Source organism: Silurus aristotelis (genome assembly GCF_946808225.1).
Source record: "Silurus aristotelis genome assembly, chromosome: 9".
NCBI classification, from domain to species: Eukaryota; Metazoa; Chordata; class Actinopteri; order Siluriformes; family Siluridae; genus Silurus; species Silurus aristotelis.
In genome coordinates this window covers 17,942,777-17,954,834 of record NC_139582.1, presented here as the reverse complement: position 1 = coordinate 17,954,834, position 12,058 = coordinate 17,942,777, and the positions used below count along the sequence as shown (strand labels likewise).

The 12,058-nt window shown below is 38.4% G+C and overlaps 1 long non-coding RNA gene across 1 annotated transcript; it reads left to right on the top strand.

The window, feature by feature from the left end:
- The first annotated feature begins 5,849 nt into the window (after positions 1 to 5,849).
- On the top strand, positions 5,850 to 9,726 carry LOC310731480. The gene is made up of 2 exons (XR_014535211.1): positions 5,850 to 8,912; positions 9,017 to 9,726. It is a non-coding gene; the product is annotated as an uncharacterized lncRNA (long non-coding RNA).
- The last annotated feature ends 2,332 nt before the right edge of the window (positions 9,727 to 12,058 follow it).

Sequence of the window (12,058 nt, the reverse complement as noted above, 5' to 3'; positions counted from 1 at the left end):
CGTGGCTCCTGAAAGGAAAATGAGCGAGATGTGCTATAAACAGCTCATCGCTGCATGACCCCCTCCTCCCCCCGACCACCCCCCACCCCCTGAGTTGCTGCCTGCTCTACACTAAAAGCACTGTTTATTGCCAGCCAGTTGTAGAACAGCTGGAGACACATAACAAGGGACGTACATCTGAGCGAAGTTCTTTTTTTGGCACGTTGCTAATTCACTTCAAACTGGGAGAAGTGCTGATTAAATCAATTAGGATGGGGTGGAAAACACTTATTTTTCACCTCCCAGTTTTTGACAAACATGTTTGTTCTCCTCCCGTTCTGGAACTTGACAAGTCGCTGTGCGGTGTATCCGTGCAGAGAAAGTGGCCATGAGCAATAAACTTATTTAGAGATACAAGAGGAAATGAATACCCAAGAAGAATATCTTTTTTAAATTTTTTGCATTTAATCATTTATTCATTCATATAAAATCATTCACTTTTTTGTTATGTATATAATTCCACGTGTTAATTCATAGTTTTGATGTCTTCAGTGTGACTCTACAATTTTCCTAGTCATGAAAATAAAGAAAACTCTTTGAATGAGCAGGTGTGTCCAAACTTTTGGTCTGTACTGTATATATAATATATATAAACTTTTGGTCTGTACTGTATATATATATGACCAATAATTTATCTGTGGATCGATTTCTCGTCGCTAAACTGTTTCTCGAGCGCGTTCCCTCAGCACCGCTCCTGCTACATGAATATGACGTATCACAAAACCTCAGAGACCGAGTCGTGTCCTGAGAGTCACATAGAATACAGATTAACATGGCAGAGGTAGAGCTGCATCTTCCTGCAGAAATAACATTAAAAGCATGGTCTGGTTTTATTTAATCTTTGTTTCTTTTTGTTCGCACTACAAAAGCTTGTTTGTGAAAGGGCCATGCCTTGGAAGTCAAAAGTTTGCTGTCCATCTGGTCCAAAGAAAAAAAAAAGAATGATCTGTACCATATTGTACTGCGTAGCATCATATTTTTTCTATTGCATCGTATTGCATTGAATCAAATGATTGATCGACTCAATATAGGAGTCAATAGAGGTGAATCGTATCACATCATCGGTAGCTGCTTCATATGTATCGTAACATTGCCTATGCTTCGAGATGCGAATCGCATCGCCCTCAGTAATGGAGATGCACATCGCTAGCATACATTTCTGAGCACTGAGAATTTTTTGTTTAAGCTCCCAAAAATATTCAACATCATCAAAGCCGGAAAGCACAGTTGGGATTAGACCTCTGGATCTGATAGAGATGTATTCATTTTGGTATGTTTGTTTCCATGAAAAATCAAAAGGCCCTGCTCATGCATGTGTAGTACCATTTTTTTTTTTTTTTTTTTTTTTTTTTCGATTGCCCGAGTCGGAAAGAGCAAAATAATGAGACGTGGTGCCTGGTGTTCAACACGAAACTGAATATATAACACAATCTACTGATAGTATTTTTTTCCTGTGGAGCATCTGTTTCTATTTCTGTTTTTTTTTTCTCCCTCAAGCTTTCATCAGGATAATCCTATCCGGTATGCTCGTCACATCGGCGATGCCAAGCCCATAACAAACTAATAATGAATAATAAACTTGTCTGCAGATGCTTATTATGAGCCATCGTTTCATTAATTTCTCCACGGATTCAATTTACATTTCGAAAACAGCAGTCAGAACAGTCAACAGATGTGATGCATATATGCGTGTGTTTTTCGGGTTATCCCATTCGTTTCTAAAAGGCCGCCTCTTTGAGTATCATCGCTCTAAGGTCCCAGAGACGTCCCTGTCATCTGTGAGTAATGATCCTAAATTGATAAGTGATCGATCGTGCATTCGCTAACCAGCTCGTCCACGAGCGAGTCATTATTCCTCCGCCGCTGTCATTAACGCACACGTCTGCATCGACTGGGTGGACAGAACTGTAAGTAAACACCCACAGCCGATCTCAACCTGACCTGATACCGCCTGAGACTAATGTCATTATAATACCATGACTGAGCTACTGGAGAATTAAAAAAAAAATAAATAAATAAATAAATAAAAACATTAATTGAAAATTTTTCACAGGCTGGAGATTTATGGACTTAGACACAGGAATGATGTCGCTGAATAGATCTTTATCCGCTTTCTGCCAACTTTTGTGTATCGCTTATGATTCATGAGTGTCCACTTGCAGCACATGATAATGTCCAACGTCCAAAGCCACTTATAAGGGTGATACAGAATTCCAGAGGAGGGAAGTAATGAAGTACAAAAATTTTACTTCACTGCTTATTTATCAGACAACTTTTTAATTTTACTGATTACATTTCTTTACACAAATATCTGTACTTTCTACTTCTTACATTTTCAAGCCAGACTCGTTACTGTAGTTTTATCTATTCGGTGACAATATTTTTTCTTCCATCAACCTGTTGTCATTGTGCGGCGTTTTTAATCTACCGCTGGTGTATAATTTCCTGGCTCTGGGGCTGGTTGGTCCATTTCCATTTCACGTCCCACCTTATGAAGATTGTGGACCTTTAAAGAAGTAGATGCCGACCCGGCAAACATCCCGAACCATCTAGAGATGTACCAGCGCCAATTGCATCCCACTTCATGTGGAGTTTGGACATTGGATCTTCTGGAGTGGTGAAAGGCTCTGGCATGGAAAAGCTGGTGTTGGATCTGTGATGATGGCAAATGTTGAGCTATTTTTTGAGTTGCTCAGTAGCTCCTAGTTTTATAACCACAATGACTGTAAAAGACTGTAGAAAGAACATAATTTATAATCTTACACTCCAGTGCTCATGTTATTTCTCACTCTCCAGTGTTCTGTATTGTTTAAAGATTTATGATCACACTCTAGATATCACCCAAATGAGGATAAGTTCCCCTTTTGAGTCTGGTTCCTCTCAAGGTTTCTTCTAACATCTAAGGGAGTTTTTGCCACAGTCGCCACGGCTGCTCATAAGGTGAATGCTGTGAAAAGCGCTATAGAAATAAACTTGACTTGACTTGACTCTCACACACCACAGACGTAGGCTAGTTTACGAAGATAACAACGAGCGAGACAGAAGGCAACGAAAAGTCTGGGGTTAACGTGGATGAGACAGAGGGAGTCAGTGATGTAAACATGACTGAGAAAAGAGACGTTCCTGATCACCTGATCATCATCTTTTCTCTGCTTGTGTTCTATACGGTGGATGTTCAGCATGGATACATTCATTAGAGAACAAATTAGATTGGAATTTTTTTGTATTATATATTAATATGATGTGGTCCAGTTACCAGCGTGACACTGAAACAGTTAGCAGTAACGGCTACTTTTTACTTAAGTACATGTCAGAGTTCATAACTTTACTTTAACTTGAGTGAAAAAGTGCAGTAATTCTGTACTTTGTGTACTGTTGCCATCTCTGTAGATGTTATTTACCTATAAAGATCTTAAGCATATGGTTGGTATGTGCTTTTTGAACATCCAATTCTTCATTTAGTCCCCAATTGGTGTTATACTGATCTCCACTCTTCTGGAGTGGAGTGTTCTTCCACTATATTTTTTGGAAGACTGTGCTCATTCAGCTAAAAGTTCTTAATAACATCAGGTACTGATGTAGGTGAGAAGGTGAGGAGGCATGGGGTCAGTCAGTGTTTACATTCATTCCAAATGTGTTCAATAGGGTTGAGGTCAGTACACTATAGCACAGGGGTCACCAACCTTTTCGAAACTGAGAGCTACTTCTTGGGTACCGATTAATGTGAAGGGCTACCAGTTTGATACACACTTCTGCAATAACAAATTTGCTCAATTTAACTTTAAATATGTGTTATTATTAATAATTAAATATTTTTAGAAAAGGCTCGTGGGCGACTCATGTGGTCCGCAGGCACTGTGTTGGTGACACCTGCTATATCAGGAGATCTTCCACTCCAACGCATGTAAATGCAAAGCATATCTACATGGAACTGGCTTTGTGCACTGGGGCATTGTTATGCTAGAACAGGTTTGGCTCTCCTAGCTCAAATAAAGGGAAACATTCATGCTACAGCATCCAAAAAAACATCCTGTACAATTTTGTGCTTCCAACCTTTTGGGGGACGAACCACATATGGTTGGAAAAATCAAGTGTCTCAATAAATACAATCTATATAGTCCATATAATGTGTATATAAACCGAAAAAACCTTACTGTATAACACTACAGCAGTTTTTCTTAAAATAGTTGTTCCATATAATCTTTCCATGTAGCTTTTGTTTGTCCCACAAGCTTCATATTTAAGAGCTTGGATTGATTTCTTTGCATGAATGTGTCTCCTGATGCACACATGTATTTTCGAAATTATTATTATTTTTTAATTTCCTTTTTTTTTATTTTTTAGGAGGAGTTAATATGTGTGTGTTATCAAAAAAAGCACAATGCTATGCCTTTAATCATCATTGAAATACTTTGCTGTCCACATCCAGACCACAGGCTGCTAATTGATGACTTCTGGTTTAGAGATCATAGATGTTTCAACAGTAACCGAAAAATGATTGCAAGAGCGATGTAGTTCAAGTCCATGTTCCACGACAAGCCATTTTTGTTGCTGTTATTATCGTTTGAGTTTTTTCATCTGCACCTGGCAAATGAAATTCATACAATAAGTGTTAGATATGTAAGGAATGACAGGCGACATGCCGTACTGTTATATACAGAAACAGGTATTTTTTGCATAACACATTGCAATAGTTTGTAAAAAAAGACAGAATGTTGCAGTGCATTTGGCAGACAAGTTAGTTCCTGTTACTGATGTGCTTGCGTTATAGCTGCGATAAACAGATTCCTCTCTCTCTCTCTTTCTCACACACACACACAAACAGAACCTATCATTTTTATCAAGAAAACAGAGTAAACAAAATGTATAGCCAAGCCTGAGATCCCGACACTCCTCGAATAAATGTTTATTTATCATCTAAAAAAAAAACTCTACCATATCCATTACACAAATGACTTTATTAAACAACAAGCTTTTTAATCCATCTGTTAGATCCCAGATTATGTGGAACGTCTGGTGTACTGTTAGTCTCTGTGACTGAGATGTTCTACAATATAGATGCAGATAATGCACACCTCCTGACCAATCAGATTCAAGCATTCAACCACTTTTTGCATCTAATTTCAAGCATTCAACCACTAATTGCTATTATAGTAACTTCTGGGAAGATGTTCCACTAGATTTTAGAGATTTGTGCTCATTCCGAAAATAAAGTGAGGTACTGAAGTAGGTGAGGTGAGGAGGCCTGGGGTGCCTTCAGCATGTTCAATAGGGTTGAGGTCAAAGCTCTATAGCATGAGATCTTTCAGTCTGAAGCCATGTAAAGAAGATCTAGATAGAGCTGACTTTGTGCACATGGGCATTGTCATGCTGGAACAGGTTTGGGTCTCCTAGTTCAAGTGAAGGAAAATTTCATGCGACCACATCTAGAGACATCCTGTACAAATGTGTTACAACATCGTGGCAACAGTTTGGGAATAAACAGTGGAACGTCTTCCCAGAAGAGTGGAGGTTAATTAATTAACATTTATTCATGTCCTAAATTTAAAACAAGGTGAAAATAAACAAGGTTTGTGAGAGAAAAATTGCTTACAGCTACCATAGCAGAAGTGATAACAGGAACAAACTTGTTTCTGCAATACAGAACCAAACTAGAAACGTTAAAAAAAGAAAAACTTCCTGATTTGCGGTGGAACAAAGAGAACAAGGCAAACTTTTTGGCCACATTACAACATCCCATGTGTTATTTCTTTTTTTACTTATTTAAATTACATTTTTTTTATTTATTATTACTTCAAATAGAATCTCAGCAGCATGTATAAAGTGAAAGTATATGTATACTTGTATAATGTATAAATTGAAGATTTGTAGACCAAGGTTAAAAATTTCCTTAAATGTTTCAGTGATTCATAACAGACTATGATTTATTTTCCCATAATGCACTATATGGACAAAAACACTGGGACCCCTGAATTTACCAGTCGTACATGGTTCTTCATCAAACTATAAGCACAAAGGTAAAGGCGCACAATAGTATAAGAGGTTTTTGAATTTTGGAGCATGACATTTTCCCTTCACTTAAACTAGCAGACCCAAACCTGTTCCACTAGACAATGCTCCTGTGCACAAAGCAATCTCCATAAAGATATGATTCGTATAGGTTTGAAAGATTTTGAGTATAGAGCTCTGACATCATCCATATTGAACACCTTTGGGATGAATGTGAACGCTGACTGCACCCCAGGCCTCCTCACCTCACCTACATCAGTACTTGACTTTACTCACACCCTTGTAGCTGAATCTAGAGGAACATCTTCCCAGAAGAGTGAAGTGTATTATAACAGTGAATGGGGATAAATATGAAGATGGATGTTTAAAAAGTCTTATGATGACTTTTGTCCACTCAGTGTATTTTAAAGTAGTTTGCTAAAAGATTATTTAAGCAATTGATGAACCACCACACCAGGAGCTCCAGAACCGTATCCATCGCAGACACTCTTTTGCGCACCTGATTACTGTCTGCACCTGCTTCCTGTTTACCCTCAATCAGCTGTGTGTATTTAAACCAGTTCTCTCACTTCATTTTTCCCCCTGTGGGCATGGCAGGTTTTTTCTTCTATTTTGATTAGATTTTAGATTCCATATACAATGTTTTTTTCATTTATTGCTTTTATTCCTTTTGAAATTTCTATGCAGATGAGATGTATATCTCTCCCATATCCAATCAATCATATATATTAAATTAGTAATACTATATGCGTAAATACTCCATTTACATACAAATGCGTGTGACACTTCTCAAATTGGAACAATTCTAAATAATTTTGCAGGTAGCTACTGCAACAAAACCAGCCCTGCCCTGAACCTCAACAAAATCCTATCTTTGTGCACAAGCTATTACAGTTGTACTGTGTTCTTTCCTTAATTACCTAAAAATCCCTATTGTGACATGGCAGATCTTATACATCTTACTTTTCTGTAATATTAATAAAGCAATAAAAACACTTACAGTAAAGTCATGCAACCAAACACACAACGTTTCCTTTAACCATCTGGAATTGGTTTATTTTTCATAATACTCTATATTTCTATATTTGACTCTACAATTTTCATAGTCATGAAAATAAAGAAAACTCTTTGAATGAGAAGGTGTGTCCAAACTTTTGGTCTCTACTGTATGTACCGTAATTTCTGGACTATAAAGCGCACCCATATGTAAGCCACTGAATTTGCCAAAGATTTTTTTTTTAAACATATATAAGCCGCACCTGTCTATAAGCCGATGTTTATGTCTACACTGAAACTAATAAACTTTACACAGGCTTTAACGAAAGACAGTGTCTGTTACACTGTGTAACGGGTGAAATATGTTGTGGCTCCTTTAAGAGAAGAGCGGTATTTTGGGAATAGCCTGCTGCTGCATTTTTCCGCTATTACTGCATGTGTGCAAGACCGAGGAATATGTCCTTATTATTTTCTGATGCTCATTTCTAAGTTTTTTTGGCTAACCCGTAATGCTGTTGCCAAGAAAAATTAAAAAGCACAAGTTTTGGAAACCTGTCTGTGCTTATATGATTTCTGTTGCAACTGGAGTTAGCGAGCTCTCCCTTCAAAGTTACAACGGCTTGTATCTAAACAGTAGCCTACCAAGAAAATCATTGTTCACTGTCTTCCTCCTTCCTTTCACAACTACTGTATTTCTCTCGGGAGTTTATCTTTTGGCATCTTCGTGCGTTTAAAAAAAAAGTTTTTTCTCCCGATGCCATGCAGCTCAGAACACAGGTGAGGTGCGTTTTTTCGTTTACGTTCAGAAATTTCATTGGTCTAATGTTATGGGGTTCAGTTTTTTGGCTTGAAGTTTGTGAAACTGGGAAAAACCCAGGAAAAATACATAAATAACCCGCTTCGTTGTTTAAACCGCGGGGTTCAAAACGTGGGAAAAAAGTATCGGCTTATAGTCCGAAAAATACGGTAGATACTTACGTTTATAGCATAAATGTATGTGTGTGAGTGTGTGTGTATATATTTATATATGTATGTATGTATTCTGATGGAAGGTATCTGCAGGAGTGTTTTGGAACCTGCTACACTGTATGGTTTAGAGACAGTGGCATTGACTACAAGACAGAAGGCGTAGCTGGAGGAGAGTTGAAGATGCTGTGATTTTCTTTGGGAGTGACGACGATGGACAAAATTAGAAATTAGTTTATTTGAGGTGGGTAAGACGTTTTGGAGACAAGATAAGAGAGGTGTGATTGAGATGGTATGGTCATGTGAAGAGGAGGGACATGAGGCATATTGGTAAAAGAATGCTGAAGAGGAAAAGAGGAAGATCAAGGAGGAGAATCATGGATGTCATGCAGGTAGGTGGTTGAAAGAGGCAGATGTAGACAACAGGGGGGTATAAAGACGGAAGATCTGCTGTGGTGACCCATAATTAAAGCAGCCGAAAGAAGAAGAAGAAGAAGAAACAGACATTTCCTTCCAGGCCGATCTTTTTTTTTTTTTTTCTGTGGAAGTGAATGCACAAAAAAATTTATTTCGTGTTTTGACATTTCTAATAAAGAAAATATCGTTCAAATGCACAAAAACGTAAATGCCTGCTTCCTTGTCCTCACTGTATAGTGGATTATTCATAATTCGTTACATTTTCTTTTTCTGTGTATTATTAAGGTTGACTTCATGCTACATCTTCCACACTGTTAAACGACTGAGTGATACATTATATTGGCATCCTCTTCCAAACATCTTCTGCTGGAGAACACCCGCTTGCTCTCCGTAGTAATTTAGTGAACTTTTGCTTGAGTTGATAAAGTTCTGGCACGAGCTTAAGATGACTGCGGGGAATCCCCTTGAGGAGAAGAAGAAAAAAAGCCAAGGAGTGTTTGAGCAGCAATAAAACACCAGTACGCTGTTCTCGTTTTTTTTTTTTTTATTTGTAGCATACACACAGACAAGTGGGCGTGCCAAATCAAAGCGAATCAGAGATCATCAAAGATGTGTGTGAAAGATGTAATGGTGATCTCTGCGGTCCAGAGCAGACATGGGAACCAAGCTGGACTCACTGCAGTAATAAGACGGCAGCAGAGTAAAGTCAAAAAACTTCTTTACGTCTCACTTGAATGTTTTGCTTTTTTAGGCTGATTACAGCAAGCGCTCGAGCCCTGCGGTCCCTATGTGAAAACAAGGCCACTTTTTGGGTGCCATCACATGTTTTTCTTTTTTTTTTTTATTTCCTTTGATACGTGGCAGAGTAGCGTTTGAATAAATCATGGCAGCATATGGATGAAGCCGAACCCTTCATTATGTGAGTGTTTCATCTCAGCATGTGGGAGGGTGCCAGCGAGGGCTCTGGCGCTCCTTCGAAACACAGCCGTGGACGTGATAGCATTTTTTCACCATACAGTAACGTCGCCTGTGCCCAAATCGCTTTTTCCTGCAGGCGCTGCACTTTTTTTTGGGCGAGAAGATCACGTAAACAATTCTCAATATTTTGCAGCCATTAACAAATTCAATATTTTGAATCGGAAAACATGAAAAAACAAAGATATTCTTAATATGGAAGGTTTGAAATGCAAAGATGTGTTTCTGTTGCCTGGGAAATCGACTTTGAATCATTTAGAGCTCTTTTGATAGCGAATGATAGACAGGTCGAGACGAACAAACAGAGCGAAATGAAAATAAAAACACCCTTCAATCAGATTCATTACTTCAGTCCATCTAAAGTGTTCAGAATGTTTATAAGAAATCAACAATAAATGCATATTCCAAAAAAAATCTGTACCCTGATTCTGATTAATAGTAGGAGCGAGGGAAGAGGAGGTGGAGAAAACCCTCTCTCCTGTTCGACCCTTTAATCATGTGTAGCACGGCACTAGAGACTCCTGAGCACATCGTAGGGACGTGTGATACGACTCGGCTTCCTGAAACGATTCCACGGAACAAAGCCTGAGTGAGTTAGGATTCGTTCGAATCAGTCATTCAAGCCTCATCCAGACTCCTCCTGATTCCTGTACTTGTGTGATATTCACCAAAGCATAAAGAAGCATTTACCAAAAAAAAAACATTCAATTACTATTTAATGCAGCATACTATCAGATATTTTGGATGCTTATCAATGCCACAATGCCATGTGGGCCTGGATACAGTATAAAAATTTAATAATAGCTCCATGAGGTGAGGCGGGGCAGGAAACTGAAGACAGGTAGGGCCTGTGTTCATCTGATAAAATATGTATGGCAGAGGATAAAGACTTATAATTAAAGGGTGACATAAAAGAAGTGCCATAAAAACATGCCTCAGTGTATAAATGCATAATGTCCTTCTTTGTGTGTGTGTGTTCAAGGGAAATAAAATGTCATTTGTGTCAGAATGGTTCATCAGACACTTCCTTCCAGTTAATAATTGGTCTCAACTAAAGATGTCCACAGAATTATTGTTGATCATCTGGATTTCTGGTCTAGTGGTTAGGATGCGGTGCTCGGTCAGGGAACCAACCCCAGCCATTAAGGTTGCATAAGCCTTAGTGCCGGTTTTGGTTTCTCAATTCAGATCTCAATGGTCCCTTTACACTACCACAACCCTGACAGGGCAAATGAACAAAATAAATATGAACGAAGTAGGAATTTGGAAACTTGTAATTACTGTTGGAAGATCAGCAAAATTACGACAAGCAAATACAAATACTTGTACATACATCTACGTGAGAAGGTGTTTACTGTTTATGCTGTGAGCAGCCATGTTGTTGCTGTGTGGTAGCTCAGTTGCTAGGACGGTGGAGTTCTCAGTGGAAGGTTATGAGGTCAAATCCCAGTGCTGCCACTGTTGGGCACTCGAGCAAGTCTTTTAACCCTGAACTGCTCAGTTGTGTAAATGAGATAATTGCCACCCTGAAAAAGTTCTGATAATGCTGTAAATATATTGAATTGATATTCCTTGGTTGAATTTTGAGTAGGAAAAAAACTCCCACTTGTGTGACTTCCTGGTTGTTCTTCCATGTGATCTCAGCCTCTGATGCTCCATGTCTATAGAACACCTCCAAAAATACAAGCTCTGCTCTCCCAGACGCTTGCACAGCCTAATGTAAACAACATATTAATCGAGCTTGAAGAATCTGGCACGAGTTTACAGAAGAGAGCTAACTGCTTCAAAGACTACACATCCTCCCTTCAGACCTCAATTCCAGTCCCCTCCTGAAAGCAGAAGAAAGAGATACGGAAACTTAATATAGGGACGCACAAGGGAGGATATACACCTAATTTAATTTGAGAAAATATCATCTTGGCTTCGTGAGCACAAAACATTTATAAGACAACTCAGTGGTGTGTTTACATTGGGGTTTATATATATTTGGAGGAGAGAATAGATCAACTTAACACGATCCAAGAAAAAGAATGCATATTTGGGCAGGACTAGTCAGGATCGACCTACGGAAAAATGAAGTCACTGGTTACCGGGTTTACATTATTAGCAAGGCAGACGTTATACATAATACTGACTCTACTAGCTAACTATTAGCATCAACCATGGCCAACCTTAAAACGCTAACTAACTTTACTAGCTAAGTAACAGCATCATGGCTGAGCTTGAAAAATGTAATACGGATCATAATGCTGACTTTATTAACTAACTATTAGAAACAGTTTGACCGTAAATGTAACCAAACATTAATGTAACCAACATTAAATGTAATATTAATTTTATTGGGTAACTATTACCAACATTGCTGACCTTATACATAATACTGATTCTAATTAGCGATCAGCATCATGGCTGACTCTGAAAAGTGTGATATTGACACTACTAGTTTCACCATCATGGCCAACCTGAAACATAATACTGACTTTCTTTGCTATCATCATCACGGCCGACCTACAATAATGTTATATATCTCGAAAACAAGCAGTAGCTGGATTGTTCTAGGATGTTTATCATGACCAGCAGATTAGAATTGATCGATTAAAAAATTTATTATCAAGGTGACATGAAGGGCAAATAGTTTGAAATAGTTTTCTTCAAA